The following is a 16,155-nucleotide window of genomic DNA, read 5'->3' as shown; positions in this document are numbered from 1 at the left end:
ATAGGAACTGGAAACACAGGGAATCCAGGACAGATGAACCCCTCAGGACCAGTGGTGAGAGTGGCTATACCGGGAGGGTGGAAGGAAGGTGGGGTAGAAAGAGGGAACCAATCACAAGGATCTACATATAACCCCCTCCCTAGGGGATGGACAACAGAAAAGTGGGTGAAGGGAGATGTTGAACAGTGTAAGACATGAAAAAATAATAATAATTTATAAATTATCAAGGGTCCATGAGGGAGGGAGAGTGGGAAAGGGAAGGGGAAAATGAGGAGTGGATACCAAGGGCTCAAGTAGAAAGCAAATGTTTTCAAAATAATGAGGGAAACAAATGTACAAATGTGACTGACACAACGGATGTATGTGTGGATTGTGATGAGTTGTATGACCCCCCAATAAAATGATTTAATTAAAAAAAAAATTCCACCCACCCTCTGCCTTAAAATCCAGCTGTGTCCCAATAATGTAAATAATAGCAATAATAAATACTTACAGTGTGAGATGCACTTACATTGTGATATGTATGCTCCATTTGCATTACATAGGGAACATCCCTTCATCATCACCGTAACCTTTTGAAATAGATGCTGCTATCAAACCCATTTCATTAATGAATAAATTGAACTAGAGTTAAGAATGAAATCCAAGGTGACACTACTACTAAGTGGAGAAGCTGTGATATAAACCTGAGCAATTAGTGCTTCAATCTATGTCCCTGAGAGAAGCGCCCTCTACATTCTTTCTAATGTTGACATAGGAAAACAAATTATATTCTACCTAGGAAAATGATTTCAAAAATAAGATGAAATACCCCATTAAAATAATTAGCGGAACACAAAGAAACAAAAACATTAATGAAGAAAAACTATAAAAATTTTGAAAACATGTGACTTCTAAAAACACTTACCCAGACAAATACATGTAAGTATCATGCAGCTCAATGAATTTTGAATAAGATAAGCCATCACTCATCTTTTTAGTATCCTGTTCATGAAGTAGCATAGAGAAATATTCATAGAAAATAAAATGACCGCTTTCTCTGCAGCTACCATTTAAATTAAATTAGCATAGAGGTGAGGGGATAATGACAGAATTCACCACAAGTGAATTCCTTGCTTGCTCTTCAAAAAGATAAGCAAGAGACAGAATGAATGTGAGCTGGGGAAGAAAATGAAATGATCCAAACACCTCAAGGAATAAGTAAATTCTCAAAGACCTGCTTTTAGGAAAAGCTAGAGATTTATGTTAGTCTTACACTTAGCCATTCCTTTAAGACAAGTAGTAACTGCTGTCTGTGGGCCTCTGGGTTTCATGGATTTGGGTCGTTTGGAGCAATCTCTAAAATGAAAACGCTTCTGGGGTTTTCTTCTGGCCAGGTATTACAGTGAAACAGCACCACCCCTCTGAACGTGTGATGCAAACCAGCCATGTCCTCGAACCAAAAGCGACGATAACTCGTGCGCTTAGCCCCAGGACTGACCCAGCCCACAACCACCTTCATCCCATGGCCTGGTGCCCCTGCACGCAAGTCCAAGTCAGGGCAGCAAGCAAGAAAACAGCCCAGTTGGGACAGGAAAGAGAAGACAGAGAAATGAGAGGATTTGAGAAGGAAAAGAATAGATGGAGGGTAAAAGGTGACAGAGAGACAATTCTGTTTAAAGCAAAAATGAACATACGTAACATCTCCAGGCCACAGAAACCTATTTTGCCTTCTACCTATTCACTTGAGAGAGGGCATACAAATGCTTTTACGGCAGAGGTGGCTAAGGGAGTCTTAGGTAAGCATAGGATAATCACCCACCTTAATAACATTTAGAGCTACAGCTTCCAACTACTTTGTAACCTTACCTAATTCATTTTCATAAAACCTCTGCAAGGTATGTATGGATTAAGCCCCCATTTTGTAAATGCACAAGTCACGGGCAAGAGGTTAAGTGCCTTACCTAAAGCAAAGGGAGAAGTTGGCACGGCAAAGCGGATGGCGAACAACGGAGAAGGTCCCCTGTTCCCCAGGACCGTGCCAAACTCATATTTTTCCGAATTGCGTGTGTTCTCATGTCCAAGCTCTTACGGAATGCCACCATAGGCGGCCTGAGGGCACAGTGGGTTCCAGGTTGGGTGGCTAAACACAAGGTCAGTAGTCTGAGCCCACCAGGTGCTCTGCAGGAGAAAGGTGAGGCATTCTGCTCCCAGAAAGATCTGCAGCCTCAGCTGGACACCCCCTTACAGAGGCGGTGCAGGGAGGAGACGAGCCAGCCAGGGTGCAGTGTAGCAACGACAAAACATACAACTTTCCTCTAAATGCTTCCTCCCCCACTATCATGACCCCAAGTCTATCTTACACATCTGGCTAGACCAGAGGATGTACGCTGGTACAGATAGGAACTGGAAACACAGGGAACCCAGGGCAGATGATCCCTTCAGGACCAGTGCTGAAAGTGGCAATACCAGGAGGGTAGAGGGAGGGTGGAGTGGAAAGGGGGAACTCATCACAAGGATCTACATATAACCTCCTCCCTGGGGGACGGACAACAGAAAAGTAGGTAAAGGGATACGTCAGACAGTGTAAGATATGACAAAATAATAATAATTTATGAATTATGAAGGGTTCATGAAGGAGAGGGAGCAGGGAAGGAGTGGGGGGGTGGGGTGAGGAGCTGATGCCAAGGGCTCAAGTAGAAAGCAAATGTGTTGAGAATGATGATGGCAACAAATGTACACATGGATGATGTATGGACTGTGATCAGAGTTGTAGGAGCCCCCAATAAAATGATTTTAAAAATAAAAAAAGATTTGCCGCCTGGAAAATCCACAGAAGCAGCTCTCATCTGTCCCAGGGCTGCCACGAGTCAGCGCCAGCACTGTGGCAGTGACTTTCCGTTCTGAGCTAAAACTGGTCAAAAGTTCTCCTCTCTAGCCCAATAAGCAACATCACGATAAACCAGAGACAAGGCTGCCGTTGTCCCGGATTTCACGCTCCTTGGATCCATAATCAACACCGTGGCAGCAGGGTCAAGAAACCACGGAGGATATGCCACTGGGTAACTCTGCTGCCAGAGTGACCTTGAAAGTGTTCAAAAGCGAAGAGGTCACCCTGAAGAATAAGGTGAGTCTGATCCAAAGCTTGGGATTACTCATCACCTCATACGACTATGAATGCCGGACGGTAAGCGAGGAGATCTAAAGCAGAATTGACGCCTTTAAATTAGTGAAGACTAAAACATTTGAAACTCTGAAAAAAAAAAATATTTGAAGCTCTGAATTTTAAATGCAATATGACCACAGCTGGGTGAAAACATGTACAGAAAAGCACAAGAGGAAAATAAATCAGAATTTTAACAAAAACTCTTTTTAAATAACAGAAAAGCAGGTGAAGGGAGACATCGGACAGTGTAAGATATGACAAAATAATAATTTATAAATTATCAAGGGTTTATGAGGATGGGGAAGCAGAAGAGGGAGGGGGGAAATGAGGAGCTGATATCAAGGGCTCAAGTAGAAAGCAAGTGTTTTGAGAATGATGAGGGTAACAAATGTATAAATGTGCTTTTTACAATTGATGTATGTATGGATTGTGATAAGAGTTGTATGAGCCCCCGATAAAATGATTTTAAAAATAAAATAAACAATAAATAAGTGACTGGATATATCATGGCCTACCCACTGAATGAACAAGCCTGTGTTGAAAGAAATACATCTAGACTGCTCCTTAGAAACCAGGATATCAAGATGTCATGTCATTTACTTTGAACTTACTCGTAGGGGAGACCCGTCCCTGCAGAAGAACCTCAGGACAAGGTAGAGGCTAATTTAAAAGAGGAGCCCCTCAATGAGCCGGACTGACGCAGAGGCCACAACAATGGGCTCCAACAAGGCCAAGATGGGTGCTCTCTTTGCAGCACGGACAGTAAATTGAGTGATAAAGAGAGGAGCATGGCCTCTACACAAGGATGACACGGAAATTCACTAAAGCTTTCCATATTAAAAAACAAAAACAAATTAAGATGTGGGGATGACACAGAACTGGGTAGTGTTCTGTTCTGTTATACGTAAGGGGGACATGAGTCAGGGTCAACTCCACAGCAACTAACAAGGGTAGCAAGCTTGCCCACACACCTGGCTGTCATCCAAATGACATTTTTTTTAAAAGGTACATTTCCACAAGTAGATATGAGACTAGGGATCTAAACTGAGTGACGGGACAGGTCCAAAAGTGTGCCATTCAGAGAACAAAGCTCATCATCGGTCACTGTCATTCTCTGGCCTCGCTAGTCAGCCGACTGGATCATTTCTGGACATCTCAGCAAAGCCTGGTGGGGTAGTAGTTACACATTTGGATTCTAACTGCAAGGTCAGCAGTTCAAAACCACCAGCCACTTCATGGGTGGAAGATGGGGCTTTCTACTCCTCATAAAGAGTTACAGGCTCTGAAAATGACAGGGGCAGTTTTATCCTGTCCTATAGGATGGCTATGAGTTGGCATTGACTCAATGGCAGTTAGTTTTAGTTAGTTAGTTAGTTAGTTAGTTAGTTAGTTAGTTAGTTAGTTAGTTAGTTAGTTGTTAGTTAGTTAGTTCGTTCTTTGGAAGAAAAACCTGATCCAAGCAAAAACTGAGACCCTCAATCCAATATGGATGGAAATGGTCTTCCTCTCCTAATTCTGTCTTTCCTTTGTCTGGGAGTAACGGAAACCCTGCTGCTCATCATGCTGTAGCGACCCAGTGAGCCCCTGCTGGGCTGGTCCTAATTATATGTCTGGCAACACTCGTACTGCAACTTGTCTTAAACTACAGCCCGCCAAACAGAACCATGACCCGCTATCTCTGTGCCCTCTTGTCAGTTCCCCCTCCTCAGCAAGCACAGAGCCCTCTGAGGCCCACTAACAGGTGGGTCCAGTCTTGAGTCCGTGCTACTGTTTCAGACACTCTCATCAGCATGGCCTCCGTTCCGTCTCCTCCTGAGCATCTCTGCGGTTGCAACACCTCTGTTTTCCCCCGCTCTCACCTCCATTTTCATCTCTCACTTTTCTCCCTTTCTACCACTCAGTCTCTTAAAGCCAAGGTCAAATCATCATGGATTACATAAACCTTAAGAACATCGTCCTAAAACGGATTAGCATAGGTACCCTTCTTTGCTCAACTCTTTGCCATATCTTGCTACCAACGCATTACTGCCCCTCCAGTAATTTTCTCTGCTCCATCCAGCTCAGACCCTATGGGTTTTAACATCCCATGATGCCTGTCCACTTCCTTATCACCTCCAGAAATGAAGCTGCATCAGGAACTCTGACTCTCCTATTGATTATCACTTCCGTGGGCCAGATTGAGCATTTGTTACCTACAAAGCCTAAAGGCATCTTAAAATCTGACTGTTGCTGACCAGCAGGTCTGTATTATTGTCCACAGTCAAGGACAGCACCAGGATTTCTACCTAGGACAATTTTAGGCTGGAAGAGAAAGTTAGGTGACTTGTCAAAGCAGGATTTACACAGCAGATGGTATTTTTATTTAGCATATACACTTATTGAGGAGAAGGGGTTCCTTAAGAAGACTTGTAGATATTCTAGGGTGAAAAAATCACCCTGTGTCTAATTGCTGTCTCTTGAACCAGTTGAGATATTTATATCTTTAGGACCCAGCAAGGGAGCCCCTGGTGACACAATACTTAAGCACTCAACTGCTAACTGTAAGGTTGGAGGTTCGAACGCCCAACCTAGCGACAAGAGAAAGATGTGGCAGTCTACTTCTGTACACATGATAGACTCATGACCTATTGGGTCACCACAAGTCAGGATCAACTGGACCATGAATGGGTTTTGAGGTCCAAACATAAAGAGCCTATGAGGTAGAGGGGACAATGGGTGAACAAGTGCTGGGTCTGCAGTGCTACTCCCCAAACACGTGTGTCCTGTGTGTAATGGCTATTTGGACACCAGGCAGGGTTTTTTTTACTTTGGGGAAAGAGGATGCATCCTAGGCACTGTGGGCTCTAAAGCTGCAAACTCCACCTGGTCCAGGACCCATCCCAGCAGGCAGGGCTGCAAGAGGGCAGTGGCTGTTCCGGTGTCCCACCCTGCCCAGGTGCGACCATCTCTGTGCCCGCCGGCTTTGACTGATACTCAGCTACCTTCAGCTGATCGCCTCTTTCATCTTATGGAATGTGATTTTTACAAGTGTTATGTATTTCATTTGTGCAATGCCCTGGATACTGGATTGGAACACAATTGCAGCAGATTACACTATTTATTTTACATACTTGAAGATGGAGCCTCTTGAACTCAATATGCAGATGCATCTGAATAATATGCAAATCTGTGTTTTCTGCCAAGACACTGGCATTTTTCTTTTAATGGAACTGTGATTCCAATTCAAGAAGAAAGGGCCTCTTCCTTGCTTCCTCCTGCATCCATGCTCCCTGCCCCTCCCTTCCAGCTCCTGACCAGCATGTAACATCATCGCTAAGCTTCAAAGCCAGGAGAAAATGACAGGCTCCGCTAAAGTACATGTAACCCTTTAATGGTTGTGCCAAGACATTACTTAGTGCCTTTTGATAGGTGTGCTACAAATGCAACGAGGTTCACGCTACTTCATTGCCAATTTGGAATTTTATTCTTAACCTCATGAAATCCGACGGTCTCCTTGGTAATTCTATATTGAAATGTTCTCACCTACTGTACAGCTGCAGCGCACAGCCTTTCCAAAGGTGGGGGGGGGGTGAACATGCAAGTTTACAAAGCTTTTTAAAGGGGAATTACAGTGGAGCTGGTAAAGGTGTCAGACCACAAAATTGAATCCTCTATTTAGCTGCAGAATAGTAAATTACATTTCTTTTACACACGCTGCCCGCACCGTCAGTGCCATCATTACCATCACCACAACCTCAACTACAAGGAGTGAAAACAGTGCTCAGACCCAAGAGAAGCTACTGAAGAAACTCATAACATCCAACAACGATTTAAGGTTAGTAGTTTGAACCCATGAGCCACTCTATGAGAAAGAAAAAAGGAGGAGAAGAAGAAGAAGGCTTTTTGCAGTAAAAATGTATCGCCAAATAGGAAACACAAACAGGCAGTAGTTCGACTCTGTCTGATAGGGTCACGACGAGTCAGAAATGACTCAATAGCAGCGAGGTTGTTTTTTGTTTGTTTATTTTGTTTTGCATTAATGGATCAGACCCTCTTCTAAACTGTACAAAAAAACATGAAGGCGGACAGCACGACCCTTGCTCTCAACAGTGCACAATGGAGTCAAAACCCTGACCATAGCTAGCATTCACTTAGCATTTATTTTACACCACACACGAGGCGCAGCACTCAGCAGGACGTGGCATCATTCGATCCTCATAACAACCACACTTCCCCAAGATTTCCAGCTCACAAATGATAGACACCACTTCACACCCAAAGCACCTGCCCAGCACCACACATGTCAACCACTGTTGGAATAAATTGAATTGAAGTTTCACAGGCTAACAACTGCCCCCAAGAACTGTGCTGAGAGTCTTCCATTAGCTCTCGGACAAGGTTTTCATTCGTGGCTTTAATAACCAGAGGTCCTACACCCCCATGGTCCAGTTCCAGTCTGTATTTTATGCTTATGCGTCAAAGTCAATATAATATCTTCATGGTTCTCCAGTTGTAGTCCCTTCACCAAGACTACTATTCCTTAAAACTCTCAAAATGAAGGATCGCACAGGCTAGATGTATCTGTCCTAGGTTGGGAATGGAGTAAATGAGATTCCCAAAGTGACCCAGGGTGCTGGTGTGCACTCAAGACTCAAACAGCACACAGCCAAACAGCTGCAACGCCTACCCCTCTCTACTATCCAACACTTCCACTTGGCCGCAGTGGCTATACAGAAATGATAGGGAAACTCACCCACTGCCATCCAATCTGTTCCAACTCATAACATGCTCGTAGGGCAGGATAGAATGGCCCATGTGACTTGTTTCCGAGACTGTCACACTTTCTGGTGCAGAAAGCCTCATTTTTCTCTAGAGAAGCTGGTTGTTTTGAGCTGCTGACTTTAAGGTTAACAGCCTAATGCATAGCCCACTAGAACACCGGACAGAAAAAGCCATGGGTAAAGACACCTCTCTCTCTTCATATAAGTCTTCAGGCTGTGACTGTAGACACTCTCACTTGCCCTTTAGTGCTATGTGAATATTCCCTTACTCAGATCCTTCACCACAACCACTGTCGCTTGCTGCACTGTCAGCATGAAAATCATTGCAAAGGTACTGAGCCTTCTTTGTACTGAAACCCAACCCAACCCTCTGATGTTGAGTCAAGGTCAACTCATAGTGCTAGTGGACAGAGTAGAACTAACTGTTCCTTAGGATTTCTGGGACTGTAAATCTTTATGGGAGCTGTCTGCCTCACCGTTCCCCCACAGAGGGGTTGGTGAGCTTGAATACTGACCTTGAGACTTACAGTCCAACGTGTAACACACACACCCACCTGGGTTCCTTTTATTGCTCTAAAATAAATGTACCTGTTTTATTTATTTGAGTTAAAGACTTATCTACCAATTTGAGTTAAGGACACACTTGGGAACAGACATCATTTGTTAACAAGCCAGGACTACCAGCACAGCAGAACGAGAGACTATTACTTAGCCATCAAGAGAAGTGAAGTACTGATCTAGGCGACAACATGGATGAATCTTGAAAACACTGTGCTGGGGACATAACTCACAGAAGGATAAGCATTATTCCATGTATATGGTGTCTCTGAAACAGGAGAGAGGGTAGACACCACAGTGACTTAGAGGTTACCAGGATGAGTGAGAAGGAGAGGAAAAGAGAACCCAAGGCTTAGGAGACAGAATTTCTACTAAGAGTGGTGGTATGACTTGGGAATGATGAATATAAATTAATGCCACTGAACTTTAAATGTGAAGAATGTTGAAATGGCAGCTGTTTTGTTATATGCATAATATTTCACTATTAAAAAAAGTTATCAATAAGCACTATCAAAAGCCTTGTAATACATGGGAAGATAGGTTGGGGCTCTACATCTTCCAACATGATGTCCAGAGGTTAACAAGGACACACAAAATTAACATGTTTTAGTTTTTGTTACATGCTGTCATGTCAGTTATGACTCATGGTGACCCCCATATGCAGAGAATGAAACACTGCTGGTCTTGCGCCGTCCTCGCAATTGTTGTTATATCTAAGCCCACTGCTGCAGCTGCTGTGACAATCCATCTTGTTGAGGGGGACAGGGTTATCACATCAGTTCCCCCAGAAGGCGCAGTCCCAAACTCCCTGCTGCTTAGTCCATTTTGACTCACAAGACAGAGAAGAACTACCCTTTAGGTTTCTGAGGCTGTTAGATTTTCTGGGAACAGAAAGCCTCATCTATCTCCCCAGAAGTTGCTGATAGGTTTGAACTGCTGACCTTCTGGTTAACAGCCCAACAAGTAGCCCACTATGCCCCCTAGGGGACCTTTTGAGAAGGCTCCAAACTCCAATTCACCTCACTCCCTGAAAGTCCAAGAGACTTTCAACACATTTGTTTGTTTGTTTGGGGGTTTTGTTGTTGTTGTTTTATTTTGTTTTGTTTTGCATTTTTTCACAAACTTTTTGAAGGCCCTCATCCATTTGCTTTGCTGGAATCAGTAGATTCAACTCCTACATAGAGGAAAAGTCATCAGCGATGAGCACCTGCAGTGAGAACTCAGGTGTGACCTCACCATGCCTCCACCCTCACCACTCTCACATCCTTGAGAATTATTCAGTCAGTCTCAGGCTTTGTTCAATATTCAAGTTGACTTGATCAACAGTAATCAATGACTAACACATGGCCTCTATCAAAGTGCTTTTATGCCAATAAATTTGATCAAATTAGTTTGAAAAGCATTTGAACTACAGCTAAATAGCCATGTTTTTAAATAGCTAACACACCATTTTACCCCCATTATCAAGAGACCGTTCATGGGACCTCAACACACATTGATTTCTAATCATGTGGCCAACTACTGAAGAAGCCCATGTGCCTGTTTCTCCAGTGCTGGTGACAAAAGATGGGGGTGGGGGAGGTTGTAGCAGGATCCATGAGAAATGACATTTCCAAACGAGGCTTTTGTAACATAGAGGGGGGAAAAATCCTTAACTGTGATGTCAAATGAAAAGAGAGAGAAAGAGGGCAACCAGGTAAAGCTACATCATATAATCCAATGGGGGGAGGGATAACCGGGGAGGTGGGGGATATACCAAAATGTGAGATGAAAAGAATTTACTACATCTTTTGTGTAATCATTATTACCTAGTGCCAAACTGTAAAAGCTTAAGAAGACACCACACACACACACACACACACACACACACACACACACACACACCCCGCACTGCATCCTCCAACTGGAAATCTGCGAAAAGCTACGGCTGGGTGTACCTTGCTATTTAATAGATGTGTGCCTAAAAAGATGTGTGCTACAAATGTAGTACAGTTTATAAATGCACTACACAAAGATGTGAAAGGCATCTTTTAAGTACATCAGGGTAGCTTGCTATTTGAAACAGTCATTTTGAAGTAACCAACGACCTACAGAAAAAACTCAAGAGCAACAACAAAAGCAACTTGATGTCGAAATTTTTAAAGAAAGGCCTCTTGCATCCATCGGATTTCTAAATTGATGATTGCCCCAAATCTGTGTAACCCTATAGGACACAGTAGACTTGCCCCATAGGGTTTCCAAGGCTGTCAATCTTTATAGGAGAGTATTTTTCTCCTGGGGAGAGGCTAGCGGGTTCAAACTACTGAACCTTTGGATTAGCTGCCGAGTGCTTTAAGCACTGTGCCACCAAGGCTCCATCAACTGATGACAACAAAAATAGAATTATGTTCAGAACTACACTGCTTTTGCTGTTGTTGCTTGGTGGTACTAAGTCAGCGTCTAACCGGAGTAACCCATTTGACAGAACAGAACTGCCCCATAGGCTTTCTTAGGCTGGGTCTCAAAAAGGAGCCATGGAGACCCAACGGGTTATGCTGTGGACCGCTAGCTGCAAGGTCAGCGGTTTTAACCCACCAGCTGCTCCAAGGGAGAAAGATGAGGCTGTCGGTTCCCGTCAGGATTTACAGTCTCAGAAACCCCAAAAAGCAGTCCTGCTCTGCCCTTTGGGGTCCCTATGAGGCCGAATGGACCCAAAAGCAGTGGTGTTTAACCCTTTACAGGCATAGACTGCCTGGTCTTTCTCCCCCAGCGAGTTCAGACCACGGAGCAGGTAACTGTTGCACCACCAAGAATGCTTATAAATATAACGATGTAAAACATATTGCAGATAGGAGCAGGAGAGAAATTGTACATGATAACAAACACATGGAAAATGGTTTCAGCGTCGCTAGTAACTAAAGAGATAAAAATGAATACAGCCAAATACCCATTTATAAACTATCAAGGGCTCATGCGGGAGGGGGGAGCGGGGAGGGAGGGGAAAAATGAGGACCTAATGTCGGGGGTTTAAATGGAGAGAAAATGTTTTGAGAAATGATGTACAAATGCGCTTTACACAATTGATGTGTGTATGGATTGGGATAACAGTTGTATGAGGCCCTAATAAAATGTAAAAAAAAAAAAAATGAATACAGCCATCGATTATAATTCTTACATACAAACCATAAAGGTTTTTTGTCAGCTTTTAGAATGCAATATTAAGGTGTAGAATGAAGTAGCAATTCTGGCACGGACCTAGTAGAAAACAGTCCTCTTGTATAATGCTGCTGGGAGGTGTAAATTGATAAAACCGTTCAGAAAGCCATATGGCATTATCTACCAAGAGCCTTAAAAATGTTTATACCTTTGACCCTGTAGTTCAATTTCTGGGAATCTATCCTAAGGAAATAATATAAAATACAGACAGAAACGCTTTATAAACCAAAATGTTCACTGCAGCATCATTTATAATAGTGAAAAATTGAAAGTAATTAAATGGCGAACAGTAAGAAGGTGGTTAAGTAAATTATGCCATGGCTGTCTGACAGAATGCTAAATAGCCTAAAAAAGTGTGTTTACCAAGAGTTTTTAATAACAGGAAAAATTCGCATGCTGTAATGTTAAATCAAAATAGCAACACAAGAAAAAAAGGATAATGCCATCTATATGAAAATGCATAGAAAAAATAGGTGGAAATTTTATAGACTAAAATGTTAAGAGTAATTGTTTGCCTTTGCTGAAATTTGAGTGATTTTTGTTTCCATTGATTTTTCCATTATTTCAACACAGTCACACTGAGTGTACATGATCAAAATAAATTTTACCAAAGGTACACTGTATCTAGTTCAAACCCTTGTGGCAGCCACGGTTTAGAGAAAGCTACAGGAGGAAGAATCAAACTAGAGTGAGCCGGAGAGACACTTGAAAGGAGAGCAGCCTTTGTCTATTGCCTTTGAAGTACCACCACTGAATTGTTAAAGGCCACGTTGTGATTTGGCAATTACAAACAAATAAAATAGCTACCCATTCGCTGAGTAAAATTAAGTGCATAAATCTGCCTAAGGTCACACATTTCCTACTCCTGACTGAAAGGAGTCACATCTTGAATAATTTTGGATAGAATCCTTTCTGTAAAGTGAGGGTCATGTTTGAATTTGGGGCTGTCAAATTTATTTCAAGTGTTACACCTTCTTTTGTATACACGTGCACACTGGTTACATACTGTGAATGTGTGTGTATTGTGTAGAAAAAGGCTCCAGGATATGAGTGCAGCAATATTCAACACACTGTTGTCCTGCCAAGGAAAGAACCAGAGGCCCAAAGAAATGATGCGACTAAGAAACGGGCTCAGGGTCCCTTGTCAGAGAGTAGCAAACCCAGGACCACTGGGAGGCTGCGTGCCTGGCCTACCCATGTAGAGGTTTTCCACAGTTTTATCCAAGTTTGCACTGGTTTACACCTCAGTGCTGTGGGACTGGAAGGAAGTTTGAAGCTGAAATGAAGCTGCAGCCATCCCCACCCCTCCAGGAATGAGCACTTTCCGTTTCACCATGTTTTATCATTAAGGGACTTCAAAAGCTGTTGGAAAACTATGGTTCAGCTCTTTGATAGGTGTGCAGCTGTACTAGGTGGTCGCTAATAGCTCAATTAGCAGACAACCAAAAGGAGAGGCGAAGGCAGCATTTGTTTTGCTTGTCGACAAAGATCAAACAGCTCTTTCCAAAATTCGAAAGGCTACGGGTTTCAGAAGTCCTTGAGAAATGACCAAAAAAAAAATGTGTTCATAACGTCAAGTGACGTCTGCAGATAATGGCTGCTTTACTGTTCAAGTACGAGGCTCGGCTCGCTCGTGAGTAACATGTCTAAAGGGTTTCAAGGTGGTGGATTAAGCTTATTAGCTGAGGGCTTGAGGACCCATTTTGGAATGTACGTCTTTAGATCTCTCCTCGCTACCTGTTCCTCTGCCTTTGGAGTTTAAGAAGGTGTGTGTTGACGTGAGAATCCTTGAGCCCATTAATGCGCATGCTACCTCACGTAGCAGAGTTGACTAACTCATGACATTATTCACGTTGACAGAACGAGGCTACCTTTATATCCAGTGGGCTTTTACCAAGCATGTACATGTAATTACATTCTACGGTGGGTCGGTATATTGTATCCGGACTATTGAGGCAAATTCCATAAGCAAATATTTTCCACATGTAGAAACACAGTGTGGGTCATGAAATAGAAGATAAGACATGGCACGGAGAATCAACGTGGGATTTCAGAGGGGAGGTACAGAAGAACAGGAGGCGGTACCAATGGGGAGGCTCCGGAAACTGGCAATAAACTCAGAGCTGAGAGCAGCGACCTCGTGCCCAGGGACATGAGCAGTCGTGAGGAAGACTCGAGAGAGGAGCACAGAGAGAGAGGAGCACAGGGCTGACTGAGCTCAGATGCAGGAGGAGTCGGCTCTGACGAGCCCAAGGAGGGTGGGAATGAAAGATGAAGGCAGGCATTTGGAACGGAACCAAGAAGAGGTTAGGTGTCCAGTGAACAGAACCCAGCAATGGAGTCAGTCTGTCAGAAGATCTCTTGTGTCACCACCAAGGGTCCACAAAGATCCCCCCCCCCCCAACACTGTGAAAATATGGAAGATTTAAGCACATTTTAAGTCCATCGTGAAGCTTAGGAAATTTGGCATGCACCTCCAAAATGAATACAATGTTCAACTCTATGGTAATAATGTCCATAAATCATACATTACAAGTCCATTCCATTATTCTACTATATTTACATGATGATCTCACGACTCTGTGGAGAAGTGAAGTCCATTAAAGTAAGAAAAGTCTGAAATATAAAATGTGTTGGAGAGTGCCTCTGGTCTGTCGACGTGAAGCGGAAGCCCCCTGTCTGAGGAAGTCAAGGTAGGGGCTACGACCTTCACGATCCAATAAGGACTAGAGACAGAGCGAGACTGGATTTGACACATGAAACTGAACGAGCGGTTTGAACTGTCTAAGCCACAGTTTGCTCGTCTGCAAAATGGAGAAAATAACACCTACTTTGCAGGACCTCTTGTGCAAATGAAAATGAGACATGTATTTCAAGTCTCCCGCAGATTGCCCGGGACATCTGCTCGCGCAGCACATGCTGCTGCCGCTGCCGCCGCCGCCACCGCCCCCTTCAGCAGTGCAACCAAGTGAATGCCTCCTTTCCTTGCACTCTGTCATGGCACTGAAATGAAGTGTCATCCTCCCCATGGCTGCCTCTCACAATTCTCCGAGACATGGACAAGAACGAGGGAAAAGCCTGATAGGGAAACCACAGGCCCAGCCCTGCTGGAGTCTCGCTGGGGGTCGTGTCCAATCACTCCTCCACGTCCTCAGCTGGCCTCCTCTGGCTAAGAGACTTCTGCCCTCTGCCCTCATGCCTTCCCTCCACCTTCTGCTGCATCCGATGAAGCCAAAAGTTGCAAGTGAGCAGATGCCGAAGCGTGAAACACCACCGTATAATGAAGAGATCAGAAGAGGTTCAGCTAAGGCAAGTCTTTAATGTATGACAGGCTATAGATTAAAATATAGATTAAAATGCTCACTTTCTTTTACCAAGGAACATCTCCTGAAACCTTCTGCAGACTGACTCTTTTCAGACTCTTTACAGAAATAAATTATACCCCGGAGTGGAGCTGTGAAATCTTGGTCAGGACAATTAACCACACTGGCTCGCAGGGTATCACTCTAGAAAATAAGGATGGTGATCGGGCGATTATTGTCCATTCGAATTCCGCCCTTCATGCAGAGACCTGGTTCGACTCTTGGCCGGTGCACTGAGTGGGCACTCCGTGGAGGCCCACATGTGGCTGCCATGCTCACTGGGCTTCGGGGGACCATCTAGACTCCAGTGGATGGGGAAGAAAGGGCTGGTAATCTGCTATGGAAAATCAGCCAGTGACAGCCTCATTGGTCACAGCAGTGCAGGACTGGCAATGCTTCCTTCCGTTGTGTGGGGTCATCATGAGTCAGGGTAACCAGACAGCACACCCAACAGCAAGAGCATTAGGAAAGCATCAAAGTCCTTTCTGGTAATAGCACTCCGTGAGTCTTTACACATTTTTCAATGACACCAAAAACAACAACAAAAATAGACAGATGATAAATAATGATTGCACATTTGTATTGGGAAAATCACACTCATTACATATGGCTCAATTACTTGGTTTTATTAATAAGAATTACTTTTGCCATTTTACAGCTATTCTAGAGCAGTGGTTCTCAACCTTCCTAATGCTGCGACCCTTTCATACAGTTCCTCCTGTTGTGGTGACCCCCCAACCATAACATTATATCCGTTGCTACTTCATCACCATTATTTTGCTACTGTTATGAATCAGGCAACCCCTGTAAAAGGGTCATTCGACCCCCCAAAGGGGTCAAGACCCACAGGTTGAGAGCCGCTGGTCTAGAGCCCTGGTAGCATAGCCGTTACAAGTTGGCCTGCTAACCATAAGGTCAGGCATTTGAAACCACCAGCTGCTCTGCAGGACAAAGCCAAGGCTTGCTACTCTCCTAAAGAGTTACAATCTTAACACAAAAGTGTTACAGTCATGAAAATCCACAGGAAGCATTAAAGAACTAGAGGAAAGTTATTTGTTTCATTATTGCTACCAGGCACCCTGATTAGCTCATCTCCTGCCCACAACCCCTCAGTAAGGGGGTGTTCAGTTGCCCA

The 16,155-nt window shown here is 43.8% G+C and overlaps 1 protein-coding gene and 1 non-coding gene across 2 annotated transcripts in view; one reads left to right on the top strand and one right to left on the bottom strand.

The window, feature by feature from the left end:
- GRIN2B (glutamate ionotropic receptor NMDA type subunit 2B) overlaps positions 1–16,155 on the bottom strand; it is a 568,852-nt gene that overhangs the window by 426,330 nt on the left and 126,367 nt on the right. The gene's annotated exons all lie outside the window — the stretch shown is intronic.
- Positions 3,885–3,986, top strand: LOC115870555. Its single transcript, XR_004046776.1, has one exon. It is a non-coding gene; the product is annotated as a U6 spliceosomal RNA (small nuclear RNA).

Source organism: Echinops telfairi, unplaced genomic scaffold (assembly GCF_000313985.2).
Source record: "Echinops telfairi isolate 266 unplaced genomic scaffold, ASM31398v2 ScPeMD7_1957;HRSCAF=2489, whole genome shotgun sequence".
NCBI classification, from domain to species: domain Eukaryota; kingdom Metazoa; phylum Chordata; class Mammalia; order Afrosoricida; family Tenrecidae; genus Echinops; species Echinops telfairi.
Note: the sequence above shows the minus strand (reverse complement) of the source record. Positions and strands in the feature narration are given on the sequence as shown.